The 25,273-nt window shown below is 48.3% G+C and overlaps 1 long non-coding RNA gene across 1 annotated transcript in view; it reads left to right on the forward strand.

The window, feature by feature from the left end:
• Nucleotides 1-25,273, forward strand: part of LOC137447869 (uncharacterized) — a 37,658-nt gene extending 12,385 nt beyond the window's left edge. Inside the window, exon 3 of the long non-coding RNA XR_010988941.1 lies at nt 23,120-25,273. This is a non-coding gene — a long non-coding RNA (uncharacterized lncRNA). The remainder of the gene's footprint in view (nt 1-23,119) is intronic.

Here is a 25,273-nt window from a genome sequence, read left to right on the forward strand (position 1 = left end):
GGAGCTTTTATACCCGCAATTAACTTCTTGCATAATTACCTATGGAAATAAGCAGCCTGACCCTGGGATGGGGTAAAAAAGGTGCTGCAGAGCAGGAGCTGTCCTTTGCTTCAGATCAAAAGGTAATAACTCCCTCTGGGGACATCCCAGCTGGGATGACATGGAAGCAGGGATACCTGCTGTGGGGTGGCAAGGGCAGCGTGAGGCCAGCGCATCCCCAGAGGGTTTTATATGCAAGCACAGAGAAATTCAGTTCTTCTTGGGCTAGGGGGCTCTGTGATACCTTGGCAGCATAAAATTACACGGGCAGCATAAAAACTCAGCAATACTGAAGGGGAAAAGAAAGCTTTAGAAATATTTAGGGTTTCTCTTGGTTACCTTTCTGTCCTGTGCCTTATTCTTAAGCCACAAGCTCAAAAGCATTTTTGAGGCAGACCAGGTGGGATGTAGGAGAGCTCATTCCTCCTCCCCCGGGGGAAGGAGAACACCTCTCACCCAACAGCTCCCCCACTTAATTTCCCTCAGTGAGGCAGGAAAGACCAAATTTTACATCTATGAAATCAGAAAAGGGGGAAAGTAAGATCTCCTCCCAAAGAAGAAAGAGTGAATCCTTGCAGCCTCATCCGAAGGAGCAAGAAAGATCATCCAATCGAAACGTTCTAAAATCCTCCTGGGTCACGTTTAGCAGCTGGCACAGAGCAGCAGGGAGGTGCAAAAGTGTAGTTATTGCTTATTTTAGCTACTTTTGTTTCGTTTGGGGGGTGGTGGTTCGGGGTTGGTTGGTTTGTTTCTTTCTTCCAGACCGGTGTAGAAAAATGATGCAAGTTAGCCTTGTGAGAAAGGAAGGCGATTTCTAGTGGCAGGTGGCTGAGGTGCACCTGAGAAGCCTGAGCAGGGCGAGCTAAAACCTCCTCCCTTGCCGGCAGGCTTTCTCAGCCGAGTCGTGGAAGAGCATGAAAGCCCCGGGTCCTCTGCCAGCCAAGTGCTGGTGGTTTCAGAGATATCGTTTGAAGGCATCCGTCGGAGGACGGCAGAGACCACCAACGCTCTCGCCCCGAAGAGCCTTTTTCAAAGGGGGAAAAAAATGTTGGTGGATTCTCACCAGGGTGATTATAGAGGATTATTCGAGGAGTCTCAGAAGTATCTGAAAACCAATCTTTGGAAGTTATTCCTGAATAGCTATTGAATGGATAATTTCCATACCCATTATCAAAATGATGTGCTGGCAGTGAAATTTAGCTGTATTGTATTTGATCAGTAATTGGTGAAATGTTTTCCTAGGGTTAAAAGTAGCGTCGGCGACAGCCCTGTGTAGGGATTTGCAAGGTGTTTAGATACATTTTTTTTTCCTGTATTCAGTTGCTTTATGCTAGCCAAATGCTTTGATGGTGTGGAGGAAGCTAACGAGATTTATCGGAGGGTTTAAAGGCAAACTGGAAAGACTTTTACCTTCTGCGACTCAAGTTCAGGGTTGCATTGCCTCTGTTAGATCTTGATGGCACAGCTAACATTGAAACACAACCTGCAGCGTTCGAGTCTCCAGCAGTAATGACTCGCAGCTCTGGAGAACAGAGCGGGCTCAAAAGCAATCAATGCAAATGCGTTAGAGCAATCAGCAAAGGAAACATCGACGGCAAAAGAGTGAAAACTTCCCTCAGCTTAGGTTGTTTCTTTCAGTCTGTGGCAGGAAGGATTAAGATTATGCCAGACCTCTGATTATTTTGATTTTTTTTTTTCTCGTCTTGAACCGTGTGGAATAAGAATGTGGCAAAACACTCCCTGCTTTTGCAACTGAAACAAAGAGAAGGAATTGGGGGGGCGGGGGGGGAGGAAATATGGGGGAAAGGGAAGGGAGAGGGAAAGAAAGGGGATGGGAAAGGAAAAGGAAAAAAGATAAGGGGGAGGGGAAGGGAAGGGAGAGGGAAAGAAAGGGGATGGGAAAAGAAAAGGAAAAAAGATAAGGGGGAGGGGAAGGGAAGGGAGAGGGAAAGAAAGGGGATGGGAAAAGAAAAGGAAAAAAGATAAGGGGGAGGGGAAGGGAAGGGAGAGAGAAAGAAAAGGGATGGGAAAGGAAAAGGAAAAAAGATAAGGGAAAGAAGGGGGAAGAGAAAGGAAAGGGAAAGGAGGAGAAGAGAGGAAGGAAAGGGAAAGGGAAAGGAAAGAAAGGGGAAGGAAAAGGAAAGGGAAGGAGAACCAAAATGAAAGGGGATGGGATGGGAAAGGAAAGGGAAAGAAAGGGGAATAAGAAGGGAAGGAAAGGGGAAAGAAAGAGGAAGGGGAAGGGAAAGAGAGGAAAGGGAAGCAGAACAGAAATAAAAGGAAATGGAAGGGAGAGGGAAAGAAGGGATAGGATGGGAAAGGAAAGGGAAAGAAAGGGGAACAGGAAGGGAAGGGAAGGAAAGGGGATAGTAAAGCAAAGAGGAAGGAGAAGGGAAAGAAAGGGAAGGAAAGAAAAAGAAAGGGCGTGAGAAAGGAAAGGGAAAGAAAAGGGAAAGACCCTAATTTCCAGCTAAGGGTGGACTGAAAAGAAGAGCTGCCATTTAAGCCCAGTTTTCTATTTCAGTAACATGACAAGCAGGTGGCAGATAGGAACACATCGAGGCAGGGACAGACAGGAGACAGGCAGCACATCGACCGGAGGTTTAAAAGTGTTTCTGTGTTGCAGTAGGTAGCTGGGGTCAAAAGCAATTTTCTGGAATTATCTCTCCTGTGAGTTGCTGGCAAAGGGGCAAAGCTGAGCTGCTTCAAGGCTGAAGAGGGCAATAAATAACAAATCAACACATCCATCACAGCACACTGATACCTCCATGTTCTCAGCAGAAGTAAAAAAACCTTTAGAATAGAATAGACCAGGCCAGGTTGGAAGAGACCTTCAAGATCATCAAATCCAACCTATCACCCAACACCATCTAATCAACTAAACCATGGCACCAAGCACCCCATCAAGTCTCTTCCTAAACACCTCCAATGATGGTGACTCCACCACCTCCCCAGGTAGCCCATTCCAATGGGCAATCACTCTCTCTGTGTGGAACTTCTTCCTAACCTCCAGCCTAAACCTCCCCTGGTGCAGCTTGAGACTGTGTCCTCTTGTTCTGGTGCTGGTTGCCTGGGAGAATAGACCAACTCTCTCCTGGCTACAACCTCCCTTCAGGTAGTTGTAGACAGCAAGAAGGTCTCCCCTGAGCCTCCTCTTCTCCAGGCTGAGCAACCCCAGCTCCCTCAGCCTCTCCTCACAGGGCTGTGCTCCAAATCCCTCCCCAGCTTTGTTGTCCTTCTCTGGACACCTTCCAGCAAGTCAACCTCCTTCCTAAACTGAGGGGTCCAGAACTGGACACAGGACTCAAGGTGTGGCCTAACCAGTTCAGTGTACAGGGGCATCCCTGCGTGGATGGTGTGTGTTGTTACACTCCTCACCCACGTTTGGGACCCAAAGTTGCTGCTTCGTGCTGGTGCCTAAGGCCATAATATGTCACTGTGTGGATGGAAGGTCAAGGCGGCTGAGAACAGCAGGGCACTCCCACAGTCCCCACCTGATGCATCTCTGTGGCTCTAGAAATGTAGAAAGAATGAGCTGATTCTTAAAGGAATATTTAAACATTCTAGGTGTCACTATCTGCTGGCCAAAACAGAAGAAAAACCCACAAAAAAAAACCCCAACACAAAACCTGATGGTTAAACCTGACACGTTCTAGACAAATATTTAAGAGATGCTTGATTTTTAGGGCAGTCCACCTGTCCTGGTGTCTCATGGCCCTCTGAAGTTGCTGAGTAGCTGAGCTCTTCTCATAAGTTATGGTGCTGCTGCTCTCAGCATAGAATCATAGAATTGGTTAGGTTCAAAAGGACCTATAAGAACTTCACGTCAAACCATCAACCTATGATCACCACATCCACCATAACATCTCCCCAGGTGCCATGTCCACAGGTTTCTAGAACACCCCCAGGGATGGTGACTCCTCCACCTCCCTGGGCAGCACATTCCAATGCCTGCATCTTCCAGAGAAGAGCCAAGTCCTTTTGCAGCTGCAAGGGATAATGAACAAAGAGACCAAGTGCCTTCCCTGAGGCCAGAATATCTGTAACTGAGGAGGGAATAAAAGCCTGGGTGCCCAGTTCTTGGTTTGCAAGGTGGGTGTGGGACTGGTCCTTCCTCTTTAAGCAATGAGATTATTTAATCCATTTAGAAATAACCACATAAAAAGGAAGGAAAATGTTATTTTAGTATTCCTTGATATAATCCATAGCACCTGGAGCCCATCTAAGCAAGGAAGATGTGATAGATTAATGAAAGCTTTCCTAGTTTACCACCAGGCTAGATGGCATAAACCAGAGCTTTGAATTCATTATATAGTGAGTTGAAAAGCCTCTCAGACAGATATCCATACTTTATTATTGCCTGTTTGAGGTGAAGTTATAGAATCATAGAATTGTCAGGGTTGGAAGGGACCTCAAGGATCAGCCAGTTCCAACCCCCCTGCCATGGGCAGGGACCACTTGCACTAGAGCAGGTTGCTCACAGCCACATCCAGCCAGAGATGAAGCTTCCACCACCTCCCTGGGCAACCTGTGCCAGCCTCTCACCACCCTCATGGGGAACAACTTCTTCCTAATATCCAATCTCAATCTACCCATTTCTAGGTTTCTGCATTCCCCCCAGTCCTATCACTCCCTGACACCCTAAAAAGTTCCTCCCCAGCCTTCTTGTAGCCCCCTTCAGATACTGGGAGGCCACAATTAGGTCTCCTTGGAGTCTTCTCTTCTCCAGACTGAACAGCCCCAGCTCTCTCAGTCTGTCCTTATAGGAGAGGGGCTTAGAAGTTCCTTAGATTCAGAATAAAATAGCTGCAGAGCATTGGTCCTCTTAAGGTCTATTTAGTGCTAACATTTCCTGTAGCAAACCTCACTGGTTTCATCTTTAGTGGCTCTCTCACACACACTGCTCTGCTTTCTTCTTTCACCTACCAGCTGCTGATCCTTGTAGACATCCCCACGCCAGGGCTGTGGAGATCTGGCCCCAGCAGAAAAGAAGTTTGGGGGGTAGGAAGGAAAAAAAAATGCATTCCATCCATCTTGGCTCCCTTGAGACATGTAGAGCTGAGAAGAGCTGCCAAGGGGAAGCCATTTCCATACACTGCCCTTGCCAGAAGAGTAAGCAGGCTGAAGAAGTTGGATATGCACATTAAGTGGAAGGTGAGCCAGGCAGCCTTGATTTACATAGCACACACTTAGGACCTGCTCATTACCACAACATCCCCCTAGTCGTCACTTCAACACCCTGGACACAGGGATGTGGTCTGGATGATCAGGTACTGAGGTGGATTGTGAACTGGTTGAAGGGAAGGAGTCAAAGAGTCGTGGTCAGTGGGATAGAGTCCAGTTGGAGGCCTGTGTTTAGTGGAGTCCCTCGGGGGTCAGTACCAGGACCCAGTACTGTTCAGTATGATGACCTGGATGAGGGCACAGAGTGTACTGTCAGCAAGTTTGCTGATGACACCAAGCTGGGTGGAGTGGCTGACACACCAGAAGGTTGTGCTGCCGTTCAGCCAGACTTGGACAGGCTGGAGAGCTGGGCAGAGAGAGATTTGATGAAGTTCAACAAGGGCAAGTGCAGAGTCTTGCACCTGGGAGGAAACAACCCCATGTACCAGGACAGGTTGGGGACAGACCTGCTGGAGAGCAGGGAAGGGGAAAAGGACCTAGGGGTCCTGGTGGATGGAAGGATGACCACGAGCCCGCAATGTGCTCTGGTGGCCAGGAAGGCCAATGCCATTCTGGGGAGGATTAGAAGGGCTGTGACCAATAGGTCAAGAGGGGTTCTCCTCCCCTCTACTCTGCACTGGTGAGGCTGCATCTGGAGTATTATGTCCAGTTCTGGGCCCCTCAGGTCAAGACAGGCAGTGAGTTGCTTGAGAGAGTCCAGCACAGAGCCATGAAGATGAATAAGGGAGTGGAACATCTTCCGTATGAGGAGAGACTGAGGGAGCTGAGGGCTCTTTAGCTTGGAGAAGAGGAGACTGGGAGGTGACCTCATCAATATTTATAAAGATGTGCAGGGTAAATGCCCAGAGGCTGAAGCCAGGCTCTGCTGGGTGGTGCCAAATGACAGCAAAAGGGGCAGTGTGTGGGAATTGAAGCATAGGAAGTTTCATGTAAATATGAGGAAAAAATTTTCCCTGTGAGGGTGACAGAGCCCTGGAACAGGCTGCCCAGGGAGGCTGTGAACTCTCCCTAAACTCGCCTGGATGTGTTCCTGTGTGATCCGGTGTAAGTGATCCTGCTCTGACAGGGGGGTTGGACTAGATGATCTTTCAAGGTCCCTTCCAGCCCCTGAAATTCTGTGTGATTCTGTGGCTGTGCCCCAGGATCCCCAGGGCTTCGTTTTGCCAGCAGCACCCAGGCTTTTGCAAGCACTGGGGATAACGACGGACGTACCTATCATTGGGAGCAGGTCTTGCATGGCATTACACAATGTAAATCAATAATGGGAAGATGCAGCCCTTTAACACCATCTACAGTTTTGCCTATTACTACAATGCCCTGCTTGTTCCAAAGGAAAAGCAATTTTATGCTCCACTGAAGCATGGTTTGCTTCGCCTTCCACTAGCGGCAAATGCCAGATACTGCAAAACGTTACGCAAGCAGTGCCCTGGATTTGTTTACAGGGATCCATGCAAAGACTGATTTCAACAAGGACTCCAATGCTGGAGTCCCTCTGAACTGTTCTGACCCTGCACTTCCAGTTCTGCTGCCTCTTGGCACCCAGGTCCTGACTCAACAACGCTGTCCAGTGCTGTGCAGCTGGCTGTGGCTGCTTTTCTTTTAACCGACCCCAGTTCCCTTAGCTGCTCCTCACTAACCCTGTTCCCCAGACCCTTCCCCAGCTTTGTTGCCATTCTCTGGGCACAATCCAGCCCTTCAATGTCCTTCTTGGAGCAAGGGCCCCAAAACTGAACTCAGTACTCAAGGTGTAGCCTCACTAGGACTTCCCTGGCCCTGCTGGCCACACTATTGCTGATCCAGGCCAGGATGCTATTGGTCTTCTTGGGCACCTGGGCACCCCCTGGCTCATGTGCAGCCAGCTGATGAGAGTCTTTCCTTGGATATGAGTCTTGATTGCCACCCTGTGTGACAAGGAAGTCATCACTCCTTGGGCCCTTCTTATCCTTATTGGCTGAGGTGTGTGGAAACCATAGCAGGAAGCCTCTGAACCTGTAATTATCAATCTGTTCCTCAACTGCTGCTCCTGCCTTTTTCAAGCCTGGTAGAAGTCAATTCCTGTTAGCTGAGGTCACAAAAGGAAGAGCTGTAACCACAAAATGAGAGATTCACTCAGCTTAGCTAGCAAGGAAGGGGAGCAATGCTGCTACATAAAGCTGACCCTTCCTGACCCCTTTCTGAAGGCAGAGGTTGCTCAGCATCCACTTCTGAGCAAGAAAGCTGTGATGTGTTTAACCTGAGGCAGAAACTGGGTAGAAACAAAGAGACCAGAAAAAAAGTGTTGAGATGGAAAAGACACAATTCCTGAGCTCATCAGCTCTGCACAAGGAGGCACTGAAAGGGCACTGCCACTTCTGTCTGTGCAGCCATCCTCAGGTATGGAAAGTGCCCTGTGTCTAGTTTGGACTTGGGGGCATTGCTTTTTCTGTTCTGCTTGAGCAAGACCAGGGCAGTCACAGCAGCAGGTGAGCAGGGAGGTGACTGCAGCTAACAGTTCAGCTTCCATCTTTGCTGGCAGAATTGGTTTCCACTGGAGAAAAAAAAAGGCAGATTTATCAAAGCTGGGCTGCTGGGCAGAAATGGATTCATTACCTTGAGAGTGTGGGCAGGAATAGATGGGAAATGAAAAAAGGGTGGGAATCCCCCAAGGGTTTGCATATCCCCAGCTCTCCACACGTTAGGTCTCCTGTGTGGAAGCAGTTGGGTAGCCCTGAGAGAAATTGTCTTGTTTGTGTTCATTTGGGGGTAAATTCTGGATCCTGCCTTGTCCCTCAGTTAGATGAAAAGCACATTTCAAGATGTGAGGTTATGGCACAGCACAGAAATTCTGGCATTGCTCAATTCTGTCTTCTTCTATGAGGTGAAGCCAGGGAAGGATTAAAGGCTCCTGCCAGTTGCGCGGTGCTGGCATGCAGTCACTGCAGGTATGCCTCTTACTGAGAGCTTCAATAGGAGCTGAGGGGTTTAGCTCATGACAGAAGGACAAAATTACCAACTTCTTGTGATAAAGCAAGGGCCAGGATTTCCATGATGGGGATGGAGGGGTTGGGGCATGGCACGGCCATGCTGTGTGCAGAGTGAGGGCGCAGGCACAGCCCCTTTCCTCTTCCAAGCAGCACAGGGTGCGAATAGTTTGAAAACTGGTGATTTTTCCTCTGGGGGCCTTCTTGGAGCCTCACATCCCGGCCTGACCTGCTCAAAGGAAGTGTGGCAAACATGAGAGGGTTTCACCCAGGAGAAACCAAGCTCTGGTGTTCATCTCTGGGTTCTTCTCCATCTGTTTTCTTATTTGGGCTGATGTCAGCTTGAAGTGCAAATGCAACCTTGGAGTGGGAAGTAGGAGTGCTTTCTCTTTGAAATGGCCACAGAAAATATTTGGTTTATTAAAATGCATCCTTTTTGTTTATTTTTGCTGCCTCTGGGGATATTTAGAATAGAATAGAATAGAATGGAATGGAATGGAATAGAATAGAATAGAATAGAATAGAATAGAATAGAATAGAATAGAATAGAATAGAATAGAATAGAATAGAATTAACCAGGTTGGAAGAGACCTTTGAGATCATCGCATCCAACCTATCATCCAACAGCATCCAATCAACTAAACCATGGCACCAAGCACCCCATCCAGTCTCTTCCTAAACACCTCCAGTGATGGTGACTCCACCACCTTCCTGGGCAGCCCATTCCAATGGCCAATAATTTCTTCTATGAAGAACTTCTTCTAACATCCAGCTTACTTGCTATATTTGCTATGTTTGACCCAAATTTGGCCCAAATTCAGGAATGCTCCCCTCCCTTTGCCTTTGCACTTACTGTGTGCTGGGGAAAAGAAATGCTCTTTATGTTGTGTCTTCTTCCTTGTCCACTTCCACCAGTGCCCTCAGCAGCTGCTGCCTCCTGCCTTCCACTGCTGCCTACACTTCACAGTATCACTAAGGTTGGAAGAGACCTCGAGGATCATTGAGTCCAACCTGTCACCACAGACCTCATGACTAGACCATGGCACCAAGTGCCATGTCCAATCCCCTCTTGAACACCTCGAGGGACGGTGACTCCACCACCTCCCTGGGCAGCACATTCCAATGGCTAACAACTCTCTCTGGGAAGAACTTTCTCCTCACCTCCAGCCTAAACTTCCCCTGGCGCAGCTTGAGACTTCTGCCAGCTCCAGCACCCTCTCTCTGGGCTTGGCCTTCCCCACATCAGGAGGGCGCAGACCATTGGCATTGCTCCTGGGATTTGATCCAGGCCATGGCAAGGTGCATGGATGCTGCTCATGATCCAATGGCTTTGCTCACAGAGGGGAGTGGGAAACCTTCTTCCCCTGAGGCTGGAGCTGCCCCTTCATGCCTGGGGGCTCTCACTCACGGAAAAGAAGGGAACCGATCCCCTTGGCTTTAACATTTCTCTTGTACAGCCTAGATTAATTTTGATTGTCTCTTTTGACTCCTTTGTTGTGTTTATTTCAAGGGATTTCTGTCACCTCCCTTCTGTACTTCAGTGTGCCTGAATTTTTTTTCTGTCAGGAGTGATCATGTGAGACTTGAAGAAAGGGCAGTTTGTAAGACTTTAATTCACTTTAAAATCCCCACTGCTTTCTATTCTTGATGATGATTGTTGTTGTTGTTGTCATTAATTTTATTGTTATTACATTTATTATTATTACTTTTATTATCTTTCCCCTCCATATTAGCACATCTCCACTCTAAGCCTTTCCCATCTGTCAGCTCTGTGTCTGTCATTGCTGCCACAAGACCTTCCCAGCACCAAGTTTCTCTCTCTTCCATATCTTGCTGTGAATATGAGATTTGCAGGGAATTGCTGCAGCCTGACTATTTGCATTACAACCCTGAGATGCTTCAAGTGAGGCTTCAGGGAGCTGAAAGGAACTTGAGATCAATCCAAAAAGACTCAGGGGGGGGTGGAGGGGTAGAAATTCCCCAAACTCAGAGACAAATATTTTCCAAAGAGGAAAATTTCCACCCTGGCAATTTATTTTTGCTTTAAATATATGATTGTGACAGACAGACAGACACTATAAGGATGGCTGACATTAGCATGGAGCTTCTGCTGTCACCCACAGCCAGGCTGCGTGGCTGGAATGATGATGTTCCTGTCCTGGCTTTAGGGAGTTTCACATATTAGATAGTACTAAGAGAATTTTTAATTGCACTCATTTTACTACTTCTTCTTCTTTTTGTTTTATGTTATCAGAAAGGAGACAATGAGTGTGAACCCCTGTGGTTCCTGTAGGCTCAATCAGCTGCCAAATAACGTTATGGAAGTTGTGATTGGATTAATGAAAAGCTCGTAACAAAATGATGGTTGTGAGGGAATTATCCTGCTGGGGGGGGGAGGGGTGGGAGGGCTGGCTTTAAATTCAATTGGTGGGAGAAAAAAATTAGTCTTAAATTAAAGAAAAAAAAGGAAAATAAAACCTAATTGTCTAGATATTGCTCAGCTGATAAATCACAGAATCACCAAGGTTGGAAAAGACCTCAAAGATCATCAAGTCCAACCTGTCACCACAGACCTCATGACTAGACCATGGCACCAAGTACCACTTCCAATCCCCTCTTGAACACCTCCAGGGATGGTGACTCCACCACCTCCCTGGGCAGCACATTCCAATGGCTAGCAACTCTCTCTGGGAAGAACTTTCTCCTCACCTCCAGCCTAAACTTCCCCTGGCACAGCTTGAGACTGTGTCCTCTTGTTCTGGTGCTGCTTGCCTGGGAGAAGAGACCAACCCCCTCTTGGCTACAACCACCCTTCAGGTAGTTGTAGACACCCATAGGATCCCACTCCCAGGGTGTCACTCTGCTGTTCACAGGGGTTTTGAAGGAAAAGGCATTTGGCACCCTCATTCCACTCTCTCTTTGCTTTTCCTGTGGGTGTTCTGGGCAGCTGCAGGCTGTGAGCTCCTTCTCGGCCCCACTCCTTGTGGCACCAAGCCCTGGAGGTCCCAAAGGAATGATTTGGGGTACCCTATGCTTCCTTAAGGATCCCAGCTCCTTACCTGGGATGATGCAGCACACACACAGTGCTTCCACCACTGAGACATACAGATAAGGTGAGGACTGATAAGAGAGTAAGAGGAGGATGAGTGGAGTCCTCATTGTTCTCTACAACTACCTAAAAGGAGGCTGTAGTGAGGTGGGGGTTGTTCCCTTTTCCCTAGTCTCAGGTGACAGAAGGAAAAGAAAAGGCCTGAAATTGTGACAGGGGAGGTTTAGGTTAGATGTTAGGAAAGATGCCTTTGCTGCAAGAGTGGTCAGGGATTGGCACAGGCTGCCCGGGGAGGTGGCAGAGTCACCATCCCTGGAGGTGTTCAAGAAATGTGTGGGCATGGCACTTTGGGACATGGTTTAATGGCCATGGTGGTGAGAGGGTGAAGGCTGGACTAGATGAATTTAAAGGTCTTTTCCAACTGAAACAGTTCCATGACTCTATAAAGTGATGTCCTGTCCAGTGTGTCTCTTTAATGCTTGTGTTGTAGCACTCTCAACCATGTTCTCCATTACCTATTGATTCCTGCCTCGTGCCATGGTTTTGGGAACTGGTCTGCTCCTGCAGAGTTCTGTCCCCTTTGCTCCATGCCGTCCTCTCCCAGCTGCCCCAGCAAAGTGGGATCTCATTTCAGAGCAGAAATGGGTATTTGAAGCCCTGTGAGTCCCCAGAGCATGGGACACAACAGATAGGGACAGTCTTCTAGAGAAAGAAGTTTTTTACTTCTGCTGGTGTCAAAAACCAGCCACAGCTCTGTAAATGCAGAGCCACTGCCGTGCCTCAAGCTAGGGAGGGGATATATTCCCAGGTAACAGTTTTGTCTATGTTCATTTAGCAGCAAAGCTCCATTTTCCCTAGAGCTGGGAAAATTTGCCCAAATTTGCCTTTTAAGAACTACAGAGGTGCTGGAGGCAGCAGAGCCTGTGGGACATGATACAGGAGAACCTGAAGTGGTTTACATCACACTTTGTCCTCCTGATTCGGACCTGACAAGAAGGGTTTCTGGGCTACAGCATTAACTTGCTGTACAGCATTAACCCGAACAGCCCCAACTCCCTCAGTCTGTCCTCATGATTAGAGGGCTGGAGCACCTCTGCTATGGGGATAGACTGAGGGAGTTGGGGCTGTTCAGTCTGGAGAAGAGAAGGCTCCGAGGAGACCTCATTGTGGCCTTCCAGTATCTGATGGTGGCTACAGGAAAGCTGGGGAGGGACTTTGTAGGGTGTCAGGGAGTGATAGGACTGGGGGGAATGGGAAAAAAACTAGAAATTAGTAGATTCAGATTGGATGTTAGGAAGAAGTTGTTCCCCATGAGGGTGGTGAGACACTGGCACAGGTTGCACAGGGAGATGGTGGAAGCCTCATCCCTGGAGGTTTTTAAGGCGAGACTGGATGTGGTTCTGAGCAGCTTGCTGTAGTGTGAGGTGTCCCTGCCCATGGCAGGGGGCTTGGAACTGAGTGATCCTTGAGGTCGCTTCCAACCCCAAGAATTCTGTAATTGTAATTGCAATCTGCAAGAGACAAATGGGATGTGGCAGGCATTTGGGGCAGCAATTGCATCCTTATCAGAAAAAAAATCCCCAGGAGAAGGGGAGCCCCATCAGAGCCGACAGGAGACCTCTGATGCAGATGCCCAGGTGCCAGGAAAGGGCGTCAGCAAGCAAACATCACCCCCCTCCCCACCCTCTACTTAGGGGTTGGTTAAACTGAGTTTCCCCTCTTTCTGAGGCCCTGTTTTCCCTGTTTCTGCTGGTGGGTGAGGCTGCATTGCTTTATCAGCTGTCTAAGAAAAAAAACAAACCCAAACAAAACAAAAGCTCTGTTTGCTTCCGAATTTTTTCCTCCAGGAAAACTTTTCTGCCGCTTGCCTCTGTCGTTGGCCCTCAAGTGGTAAATCTCAGGCAAACAAATCTGTATTTAAAGCCATAAATTCGGTGCCCTTTCCTCTCGAGGCTTTATTTTCTCATTTAGTGACCTCTTGTTCCCCATGTCTTTGACACTTCTCCGATGTGCATTAAGCAAATATGCAATCATCCTTTCATTCCCTATCTTTGCTTTCATTATGATTCTTTACACTTCATTACATTTCCCTCTATAATTGCAGCTCTTTGTTGCCCTAAAGTTTTATGGCTCTTTCCTCCCTTCTCTGGCTCCTTGTGTTCCTTTTGTTGCTCGCCTTAGCTTTTCTTGACACTGTGTTCCTCGGCACATTTTCTAGATGTCAAGCAAACTCTTAGGCCGAAACTCATTTATCTTTCAACACTTTCCATTTCCACTTCAGTGCTCTACCCCAATGAATTCCATCCAGAACTTCCTTTTCTTCTTTAAAAAAAAAAAAAAAAAAGGAAAAAAAAAAGAAAGACAGAAAAAAAAAATTGGCTGTGCTGCTTTTATTCAGTGTTCTTCCCCTTTTTAGGGCCTAATTATAACTCCGATTGTTGGGTCCTGAATGCTTCCACGAGCTCCATTCATTCCCGAGCGCGGTTCCACCGTAGCTGCCGGGGGTGTGTGTGTGGGGGGGGGGGGGGGGGAAGTTGCGTGACTGCCCTTTCAAAACCCTCCTATCATCTAGAGGAGAAAGAGTGGGGTTATTCCTGGCTTTAAAATCAACCCTAGCACAAAACCAGGCTCTTGAGTCATAGAATGGTAGAATGGGCTGGGTTGGGAGGGATCTCCGAAGGTCATCCGGTCCAACCCCCTCTGCAGTCAGCAGGGGCATCCTCAACTGGATCAGGTTGCCCAGAGCCCTGTTGAGCCTCACCTTCAACTTCAAGGATGGGCACTCAACTACCTCCCTGGGCAACCTGTGCCGGTGTTCCACTACCCTCATGATGGAATAGAATGGAATAGGAATAGAATGGAATAGGAATAGAATGGAATAGGAATGGAATGGAATAGGAATGGAATAGAATGGAATAGGAATAGGAATTAAATGGAATAGGAATGAAATGGAATAGGAATAGGAATGGAATAAGAATGGAATAGGAATAGACTAGGAATAGGAATTTAAATAGAATAAAATTAACCAGGTTGGAAAAGACCTTTGAGATCATCGAGTCAAACCTATCACTCAACACCATCTAATCAACTAAACCATGGCACCAAGCATCCCATCCAGTCTCCTCTTAAACACCTCCAGTGATGGTGACTCCACCACCTCCCTGGGCAGCCCATCCCAATGGCAAATCATTCTTTCTGTGAAGAATTTCTTCCTAACATCCAGCCTAAACCTCCCCTGGCAGGACTTGTTCCTAACCTCCAATCTGAATCTGCTCTTCTCTAGTTTGAAGCCATAGCCCCTCATCCTATCACCACAAGCCTTTGCTTGTTTAGTCTCTCTCCATCCTATTTGTAGCCCCCCTTCAGCTACTAGCAGGCTGCTATGAGGTCTCCCTGGAGCCTCCTCTTCTCCAGGCTGAACAACCCCAGCTCCCTCTCCTTTACTCTCTCATTGCCACACTTACCCACCCTAGGAAGTCTGGAGTAGAGCAAGGATGCCCAGCAGTGGGTTTATGTGTTTTCTAAGCCCTTCATAGCTGATGGCATGGCTGGTGGGCACAGCCATGCCTCATTCTGGTATCAAGTGTGGGAGTCTCTTGAAACCCCACCATTCCAGCAGCAGCAATGTCTAACTCTATTCCAGCATCTTACAGAGTCAGACTTCAGGAGCTGCTAAATGACTAAAACTGTCCAGTTCTGGGCTCCCCAGTTGAGGAGGGACAAGGGACTACTGGAGAGGGTCCAGCACAGAGCCTTTAAGATGCTGAGGGGACTAGAGCATCTCTCTGAGGATGAGAGGCTGGGAGACCTGGGGCTGTTTAGCCTGGAGAAGAGCAGCCTGTGAAGGCATCTTCTCAATGCTGATCAATAGTCAAAGGGTGGAGGCAAAAGGATAGGTCTGGGGTCTTTTCAGTGGTGCCCAGTGGTAGGACCAAGACCAATGGGCACAAACTGGAACACATGAGGTTTCCTTTGAACTTAAGGAGAAGCTTCTTTGAGGGTGCTGGAGCCCTGGAGCAGGCTGCCCAGAGAGGTTGTGGAGTCTCTGTCTCTGGAGGCTTTCAAAACCTGTCTAGACAAATGCCTGTGCAACCTGCTATGGGTGACTCTAGTTTGGCAGGGGGGAGTTGAACTAGATGATCTCCAGAGGTCCTTTACAACCCCTACCATTCTATGATTCCATGACATGATGATGGGTTTGATGTATCTTCAGACACATCTGGCAGTGTTTGCCCTTAGGTATGTTCAGGTGTTGAGGCTGCTTGGGTGGCTTCATCTGACAACAGGCAGGGCTGGGGGCACAGTCTGAAATAAAGCACCAACAAGAACCCAATGCTCTTCCTGTGCAGATGTTGGCAGGGTTTGCTAAGGCTCTCAAATGGACGTGGCATTACTCTTCTTTCTCTTCCAAAATTGCCCTTGGAGGGAAGTAATGACAAAGAGAATTGCTCTTGTCCACTTATTTACTGATTTAACCTGATTCCTTCCTATTCTCCCAGCATCTGGGGAAAAAAAAAACACCAAAGCCAAACATGAGTAATGTGTTGACAAAGTTCACCCTTTGCTGAGTCGAAGAGGAGAATGTCAGTGACTTTGCAGACCTGGGGCATTCTGTCATCCCCAGCTAGCATGGAGGCTGCTCTGCTCTCTGAGCACTGCTTTCTCTTGAAAGCCTGAGAAATAAACAAAACAAAACAAACAACAACCAAAAAAACAAACCCAGCCACTGCTTCCTGGCCTCTTTTCTTGTGACCTTTCAGGCTGGTGCTCAAGCAGTGTCAGCAAGCTCAGATGCTGTGTGGTGGTGATCCTGTAGGAACGTGAGCAATAGCAATGCACCCTGAAGCACAGGTAGAGACATGGCTCTTCATGGTGCATTAAGCACATCATTGAGCATTGCTGGGTCTGAGTCTGGTCCATGGTGCCACTGCTCTTTGCAACTCCCTGGAAGGAGGTTGCAGTGAGGTGGGGGTTGGTGTCTTCTTCCCAGTATCGAGTGATAGAAGGGGAGGAAATGGCCTCAAGTTGCATCAGGGGAGGCTTAGGTTGGATATTAGGAAAATAGTCTTTCCTACAAGGGTGGTCAGGCAATTGAAGAGGCTGCCCAGGGAGGTGGTGGAGTCACCATCACTGGAGGTGTCCAATTGAAGAGGCTGCCCAGGGAGGTGGTGGAGTCACCATCACTGGAGGTGTTCAATTGAAGAGGCTGCCCAAGGAGGTGGTGGAGTCACCATCACTGGAGGTGTTCAATTGAAGAGGCTGCCCAAGGAGGTGGTGGAGTCACCATCACTGGAGGTGTTCAATTGAAGAGGCTGCCCAAGGAGGTGGTGGAGTCACCATCACTGGAGGTGTTCAATTGAAGAGGCTGCCCAGGGAGGTGGTGGAGTCACCATCACTGAAGGTGTTCAGTTGAAGAGGCTGCCCAGGGAGGTGGTGGAGTCACCATCACTGAAGGTGTTCAGTTGAAGAGGCTGCCCAGGGAGGTGGTGGAGTCACCATCACTGGAGGTGTCCAATTGAAGAGGCTGCCCAGGGAGGTGGTGGAGTCACCATCACTGGAGGTGTTCAATTGAAGAGGCTGCCCAAGGAGGTGGTGGAGTCACCATCACTGGAGGTGCTCAGTTGAAGAGGCTGCCCAGGGAGGTGGTGGAGTCACCATCGCTGGAGATGTTCAAGAAATGTGTAGACACAGGACTGTGGGACATGTTTTAGTGGGCATGGTGCTGGCTGGGCAACAGTTGGACAAGGTGACCCTGGAGGTCTTTTCCAACCAAAACAAATCTATGAGTCTATGGTCACTTGTGTGGCTGCAGGCAGATAAATGGCTTGGTCTCTACTGCTACCTGTAAAGCAGAGTGGAGGTTGCTGGCTGCATACTGTATATGGTGATATTGCTGTATGATGATCTGCTGAAGGCATTAAGATGCCTCATGAGTGGCTTTGTGTTCAGCTCAGCAGTTCAAGGAGGACTAGCTCTTGTACAGCTTTGCCAATGCAGAGCAGAACTGTCCTGGGTAGAGAGGGGACAGTCACTATCAATAGGGATTGCCATACATTGCTGTGGGTTGGTGCCACATAGCTCACAGCAACAGAGGGCTTAGAAATAAAGCTCCTTTGGCCTCAGAGGAGCACCATCAGCTATCTCATGGTTCCTTGTGTTGGTCATTCTGCTCTTTGCAGAAACAGGAGAAGGGTTCAGACACCCCAGATGCCAAATGAAGTCTTAAAAATTGTCTGACCTTAGAGCCTGAGCCCTTTTAAAATGTGTACACTGATTTGTTAAAAGTTTAGGCCTTTTTAAAGAACTTCCTTGAGTGAAGCTGCCTGGAATGGTAGCCTTGACCATGAATTGAAGGGTGATCAGAGAATCATAGATTTGTTTTGGTTGGAAAAGACCTAAGCTCATCAAGTCCAACCTTGAATCATAGAATCATAGAATCAATAAGGTTGGAAAAGACATCAAAGATCATCAAGTCCAACCTGTCATCCAACACCTCATGACTAAACCATGGCACCAAGTGCCACATCCAGTCCCCCCAGGGACTCCACCACCTCCCTGGGCAGCACATTCCAATGGCTAACAACTCTCTCTGGGAAGAACTTTCTCCTCACCTCCAGCCTAAACTTCCCCTGGCACAGCTTGAGACTGTGTCCTCTTGTTCTGGTGCTGGATGCTTGGGAGAAGAGACCAACCCCCACCTGGCTACAACCTCCCTTCAGGGAGTTGTAGATAGCAATAGGGTCTCCCCTGAGCCTCCTCTTCTCCAGGCTAAGCAACCCCAGCTCCCTCAGCCTCTCCTCACAGGGCTGTGCTCAAGGCCTCTCCCCAGCCTCGTTGCCCTTCTCTGGACACGCTCAAGAGTCTCAATGTCCTTCTTAAATTGAGGAGCCCAGAACTGGACACAGGACTCAAGGTGTGGCCTAACCAGCGCAGAGTCCAGGGGCACAATGACTTCCCTGCTCCTGCTGGCCACACTATTCTCACACCAAGACCTCCACAGTCATTAGGGCCATGTCCCAAAGTGTTATGCCCACACATTTCCTGAACACCTCCAAAGATGGTGACTCCACCACCTCCCTGGGCAGCCTGTTCCAAGGCCTGGCTGCTCTTTACATGAATAAATATTTCCTAATATCAGTGGCAACTGTCTCTAAGAGGTGCAGGGCCATGGCTGGGGGATCTGGAGGTTTGGAAGCTGCAACACATCTGTGTTCATGGTCATGGGATGCTGTTTCCTCTTAATATACCTGGTGCAAGGAGACAGAAATACCTCTTGCAGCAGCTTCTCTGTATCAGACCAGAGGAGATGCCTTGAAAAAAGAATAAATCAGCTATCATACCCCCTATCATGGAAATAAATACATCTTGCAGTTTTTCTAAGCACCTACAGGCAGCTAGCTGTATGTGCCAGGTGGATATGACTGGATTATTATAGTCTGTCATTTCAGTGTGAATTCAGACAGTACTTTAAATGAGCATTATTTAATAGGCTGGAAGAAGCCTTTGGAGCTGTTATTATCCCTCATGTAAATGCATGTTAAAGCAATTTGAAGAGGCATATCATCTTCAGGATGGACTCTATTGCTCCTGTGGAAAGGCTGAGGGTTTTGTATGGTGCCACACCAGAGATACCCACCCTCTAGGATGGCAATCTGCGGGGGGCATGGGCCCCCAAGATGGCACACAGAGAGATGGTCAGGACTGGCCAAGCTGCTGCCTGGGCTGTGGCCATGGGCTTAAGGATGCAAGGTAAAAATCCTTGCTGTGAAGAATTTCTTCCTAATAGTTCTAGATTTATATTTTCCCTAATATTCCTGGAAATACTGGGGAAAAATTCTTCACAGAAAGGGCTATGAGGCACTGTCCCAGGCTGCCCAGAGAGGTGGTGGAGCCACCATCCCTGGAGGGATTTAAAAGACTGAGGGATGTGGTGCTGAGGGATGTGGTTTAGTGGCAGTGACTAAGCAGCAGTGGTGGCATTGTGAGCTCTAGGTGAGCAGTTGGACTTGATCTCAAAGGTCTCTTCCAACCTCAAGAGCTCTATGATTCTAAGCCTTGCTTGGGTGAGCCAAGGTAAATAAGTTCCACACAGACTTTAGTGGTGGCATCTGCATGGATTGAGCATAACAGCCCCTTCATTGCAGCACGCCAGGGCCATGCTGCCTGTGGATGTGTTGGGAACCAGATTGCCCCTGGGGATGGAGATGTTTTCAAGGTCCAAAGAGCAACCTCTGGGAAAGCACTGGCCTTGGAGGGCCAGGAACCATGGGGAGAGACTGCACACTTCACTGTCCGTTAACAGCCAGCAGAGAGCCCTGGGGAGGGAGTGGAGAGGGGGGGATAAAATCCCACACATCTTGAGGGGGATGCTGCTCTAGGAGACATCCACGGCAGGGGAAGGCAGGTCTTCAAATTGCCATAGGAGTAGGCTATGTTTGTGCTCATTTTCCATACCTGCCCCTGCCCAATGCCTGGATCAGGGCACATCCAGTAGGCCACCCTCAGAAGCAGGTCACAGTCCCTAGCTGCCTCCTGATTATTATTATTAGTAGTATTATGATTATTATTTAATTATTTCTTTCCCCCTTCCGTTCACCTCAGTCAAACCCTGCGATTCGTTAAGTGCTTGTCATGTTTGGGTACGTGGCTCAGGTACTGATCAATAGCCAGCCAAATTTAATAAAAGGGAGCTCTGTTCTTGGGAAATGAGCTTGTTACCATGCCAACTATCGATCTTCCCTGACAGGCTCTGTAAGGCACAAAATGGGGTCCTGATGGGTAGGTCGGCCTCCCTGCCTGCCTGCCTCCCTGCCAGGAATGATGCTGATTGCAACCTCTGGCTTTGGAGAGATTTTGGAGGCAGCCCTATTTTATGGTTTTTTTTAATGCTTGCCTCCACCTCCTTCTTTGGCAAAGGTTCTAGGTGGCTTGCAGCTAGAGGAAAACGTCCTAAAATCATCCTAAGGTTTTCTTTTCCTTACTGGCTCTGAGGTTGTGGGAATAGGAAAATGGAATGGAATGGAATGGAATGGAATGGAATGGAATGGAATGGAATGGAATGGAATGGAATGGAATGGAATTAACCAGGTTGGAAAAGATCTATGAGATCACCAAGTTCAACCTATCACCCAACACCATCTAATCAACTAAACCATGGCACCAAGCACCCCATCCAGTCTCTTCCTAAACATCTCCAGCGATGGTGACTCCACCACCTCCCTGGGCAGCACATTCCAATGGCCAATCTCTCTTTCTGTGAAGAACTTCTTCCTGACATCCAGATTAAACCTCCTCCATCACAGCTTGAGACTGTGTCCTCTTGCTCTGGTGCTGGTTGCCTGGGAGAAGAGACCAACCTCCACCTGGCTATGACCTCCCTTCAGGCAGCTGTAGACAGCAATAAGGTCTCCCTGAGCCAGCAACTCTGCCTCACTGAGCAGCTCACTCACTTCCAACCACTGGGATGGGGGATTGGAACAGAAGGGTGAAGGTGAGAAAGATCATGGGCTGAGAGGAAGACACTTTAACTGCTTAAAGCAAAGGCCATGCACACAAACACAGCAAAATAAGGAGCTTGTTCCCCACTCCCCACTGACTGGGAGGTGTTCAGCCATCCCCGGGAGAGCAGGGCTCCATCACACCTAATGGTTACTTGGGAAGGCAAATACTGTCACTTCAAATGTCATAGAATAGAATCATAGAATCAACCAGGTGGGAAAAGACCTCAGAGATCATCAAGTCCAACCTATTGCCTAATACCTAACACCTCCTGACAACTAAACCATGGCTCCAAGTGCCACATCCAAGCCTTTTTTGAACACCTCCAGGGATGGGGACTCCACCACCTCCCTGGGCAGCACATCCCAATGGCCAATTACTCTTTCTGGGAAGAACTTCCTCCTCATCTAAACTCCCTCTGGTGCAGCTTGAGACTGTGTCCTCTTGTTCTGTCACTGATTGCCTGAGAGAAGAGACCAACCCCCACCTGGCTACAACCTCCTTTCAGGTATTTGCAGAGAGCAATATGGTCTCCACTGAGCCTCCTCCAGGCTAAGCAACCCCAGCTCGCTCAACCTCTCCTCACAGGGCTGTGCTCCAGACCTCTCATCAGCCTCGTTGCCCTTCTCTGGACACATTGAAGTGTCCTCCCACCACCTTCTTCCTCCAGCTTTACATGCTGAACATGGTGTCATATGGTGTGCAATATCCTTTTGGGGTCAGCTGTCCTAGTTGTGGTTCTTCCCAACCTCTTGGGCACTCCTAGCCTACTTGCAGGTGGGGTGGTGTGAGGAGCAAAAGAGATCTTGACTCTCTGTAAGGGCTGCTAAGCAATAACTAAAATATCCCTGTGTTATCAGCACTGTTTACAGCACAAATCCAAAACACAGCCCCATACTATCTACTGTAAGAAAATTAGCTCTGTCCCACTCAATACCAGCACAATGAATTGTACTTGGGGCAGTAAAGGCTTTATGGGCTTAGAAAATCCAATTCTGTGCTCAGCACAGTCCCTGAGGGTTCCCTAGAATAGTTTATCCAGCCAAAAGTGAGACAAAGGTAGAATTTGATGTGTAAGATCTCACCAAAGTCACCTGGGGAGAGGGAATGCTGTGTAATTCCTTCCTGGCTTTTCCAGATTGTGTACCATAAAGCTTGTTATGGCTTGGTGTTGACATCAGCCCTGCTTTGGGTTGAGAGTTTGGACTCCAGACCTCCAGAGGTCACTTCCAACCAACATTTTTCCACGGTTTCATCTCAGAGATGTGTTGCAAGGTCTAACACCAAACTGAATATTCACCTGGCTTTCCTGGGTGTTCAGACTTGGAAGGCAATAAGAGCTGACATCAAAACCTGACTATTTCTCAGAACTGTTTGTGTGTGTGAGGTGCCAGAACAGTTCTAGTCCCTTGGCTGTGTGAAAGAGAGGTCATTGCACAGTGCTGTTTGCTGCAGCTATCAGAAAGATTGCCAGCAGCAAGCATTTCCCCTCCTTGGGATTAGCTCATCCCACATTCCCCCAGTTCAAGTTCCCACTTTCAAAGGTTTTACTCTAGTAAGAATCAGCAAGCATCTCCACAGGGTTCATTTACATGAGTTGTTTAATGGAAAGGTCTTTTCAATATATGACAAAAGTTTTCAGCAAGGTTTAATAATCCCAGGGCAGTGATTGTCTCCCTGTGCTCGGCAGTGTACTGGGTTCAGCTTGGGGTTCTCACTCCAAGAAGGACATTGAGGTGATGGAGTGGGCCCAGAGAATGGCAACAAAGCTGAGGAAAGGTCTGGTGAACATGGCTGGTGAGGAGCAGCTGAGGGAACTGGGGTTGTTTAGTGTGGAGAAGAGGAGGCTGAAGGGAGACCTCATTGCTTTTTACAGCTCCCTGAAAGGAGGTTGGAGTGAGGTGGGAGTTGGTCTCTTCTCCCTAGTAACAAGAAAAGAAATGGCCTCAGGTTGCATCAGGGGAGGTTTAGGTTGGACATCAGGAGAAAATTCTTCCCTGAAAGGGTTCTCAAAGACTGGCACATGTTGCCCAGGGAATGCCCAGTTCTGGAGGTGTTTCAAAGAGGCAGAGAAGTGGCAGTGAGATGTCCCTTGGCAGAGTTAGAGAATGGTTGGTCCCAGTGACCCAACCAGAACAATTCTGTGATTCTGTGCTTCCATGACCTTTCCCTGCAGCACTTTACAGTGGTGTGGGCATGGCAGTGAGCACTGAGCAGAGGCAGGGTGGAGCAGCTCTTTCAGTTAAACAGAGCCTAAAATAAAACCCTTCTTAACATCCAGCAAAGGCTGGTTTGGGGAATGGATGGACAGATCAGATCCCCACTGCCTGGGCAGGGCCTGGCAAGCTTTGAACACAATGCTGACCACATATTCTGTTTTCTTTTCCAGTTTACACTGGAGCCTTGAAGATGAACAAGACCAACAGCAGATGCCAACAGCAGCGTGATGCAGATGGGAGAGGGGGGGCCCCTCTGAAAGCCACAGGAGGAGGAGGAGGAAGGCCAGCAGTGCTGTTTGCAGAGCTGTGGTTCCTGCTGCTGGGCATGCAGCCCCTGCCCTGCTCTGCCAGCCCAGCTGGCAGATAACCAACTTGGAAAACACCGAAGCCCAGCTTGCGGCGCTAGCTCTGTGGGCAGCTCCTGTTCAGCACGACCCTGAGCGAGGGGAGAGAGGCCAAGCTGAGGGTTGCCAGAGGGTTTGTGTTTTTGCCCCCCACCCAAGGAGCCTGGTCTGCAGCTTTTAGGATGATCAGAAGCCTTACGCTGTGTTGCAAGTGGAACCCAATGCATGTTAGCTCATGGCACATCTCTCCTGCCCCCCTGATGTACGAATGCAGTGACAGTCTTTGCAGACAAGATAATGTGTTTGGGCTGCATGAAACGGTGATGCTCTTCCTCTAGGAGAAAAATTTAATTTTGCTCTGAATTCCACCAGAACCAGACAGCTCCCCAGTTATATCCTGGGTGATAAATCAAAGCAACGGGAAGCCTCCTGCGCAGCACTGAAGTGGTTTCTTCAAGCAAATTTGGCAGGAAATAAGTCATCCTCTCCAAAAAAAACCAAAGCCAGTTCACTCCCTGCATACAGCACACCACTGACTCTGCTAAAATCTGCAAACAGGCACCAAAGTAGGCTGAACATGAGCCTGCAGTGTGCCCAGGGGGCCAAGAGGGCCAATGGCATCCTGGCCTGCATCAGGAACAGTGTGGCCAGCAGGAGCAGGGAGGTCATTCTGCCCCTGTACTCAGCACTGGTTAGGCCACACCTTGAGTCCTGTGTCCAGTTCAGGGGCCCTCAGTTTAGGAAAGATGTTGAGCTGCTGGAAGGTGTCCAGAGAAGGGCAACAAAGCTGGGGAGGGGTTTGGAACACAAGCCCTGTGAGAACACACTGAGGGAGCTGGGATTGCTTAGCCTGGAGGAGTCTCAGGGGAGACCTTATTGCTGTCTACAACTACCTGAAGGGAGGTTGTAGACAGGTGGAGGTTGGTCTCTTCTCCCAGGCAAGCAGCACCAGAACAAGAGGACACAGTCTCAAGCTGCACCAAGGGAGGTTTAGGCTGGAGGTTAGGAAGAAATTCTACACAGAGAGAGTGATTGGCCATTAGAATGTGCTGCCCAGGGAGGTGGTGGAGTCACCATCATTGGAGGTGTTTAGGAGGAGACTTGATAGGGTGCTTGGTTGCATGGTTTAGTTGATTAGGTGGTGTTGGTTGATGGGTTGGACATGATGATCTCGAGGGTCTCTTCCAACCTGGTCTATTCTATTCTATTCTATTCTATTCTATTCTATTCTATTCTATTCTATTCTATTCTATTCTATTCTATTCTATTCTATTCTATTCTATTCTATTCTATTCTATTCTATTCTATTCTACCCTATCCTATCCTATCCTATCCTATCCTATCCTATCCTATCCTATCCCATCCCATCCCATCCTATCCTAAAAGTCATCTAGTGAGCAACAGAGAGAAATCTGCGACCTCGAGCGATGCTCTGTGAGATCAGCCATAGGTTTCTGTGTTCAGAATCACACAGATCTTTGCCAGAGCAATCACTCTGCGAGTTCTCTTCAGCTCCTGGGTTTGCAGTGCCCAGGCACCCAAACATAACAAGGGCTATTAGTTTGGCTTTATATAAAAACAAGGTTACATCTTCCCTCTGTGTTTTTCCTCTTTCTTCTTGCCTCCTCTTCCTCCTCAGCTAATGTTGTTATTTTCTCCTTTGGTATTGTGGCTTGTTTTGTTGGGGGTTTGTTGTTGTTGTTTTGTTTTGTTTCCCCCCCCCCCCCCCAAACTTCCTTTCTAGTCTCTATTTCTATCGTGCAAACATGCCATGGCAAAGCGATGTAAGCTATGCATAATATATTTGGAGTAATGTATGATTCATTTACCAGCTTGCATAATTAATGAGGCTGTGTTTTACATACACAGCACTTCCTGCATGCATTTTGTGATGGAAATACTCTTCATAGAAATAAATAGAAATACTATTTTTTTCTTTAATCTAATAAAATGGAACCCATCCAAACCAAGGGTTCTGCT

Source organism: Melanerpes formicivorus, unplaced genomic scaffold (genome assembly GCF_026170545.1).
Source record: "Melanerpes formicivorus ecotype bairdi unplaced genomic scaffold, bMelFor1.0.p_v2 SCAF_22, whole genome shotgun sequence".
Taxonomy (NCBI): Eukaryota; Metazoa; Chordata; class Aves; order Piciformes; family Picidae; genus Melanerpes; species Melanerpes formicivorus.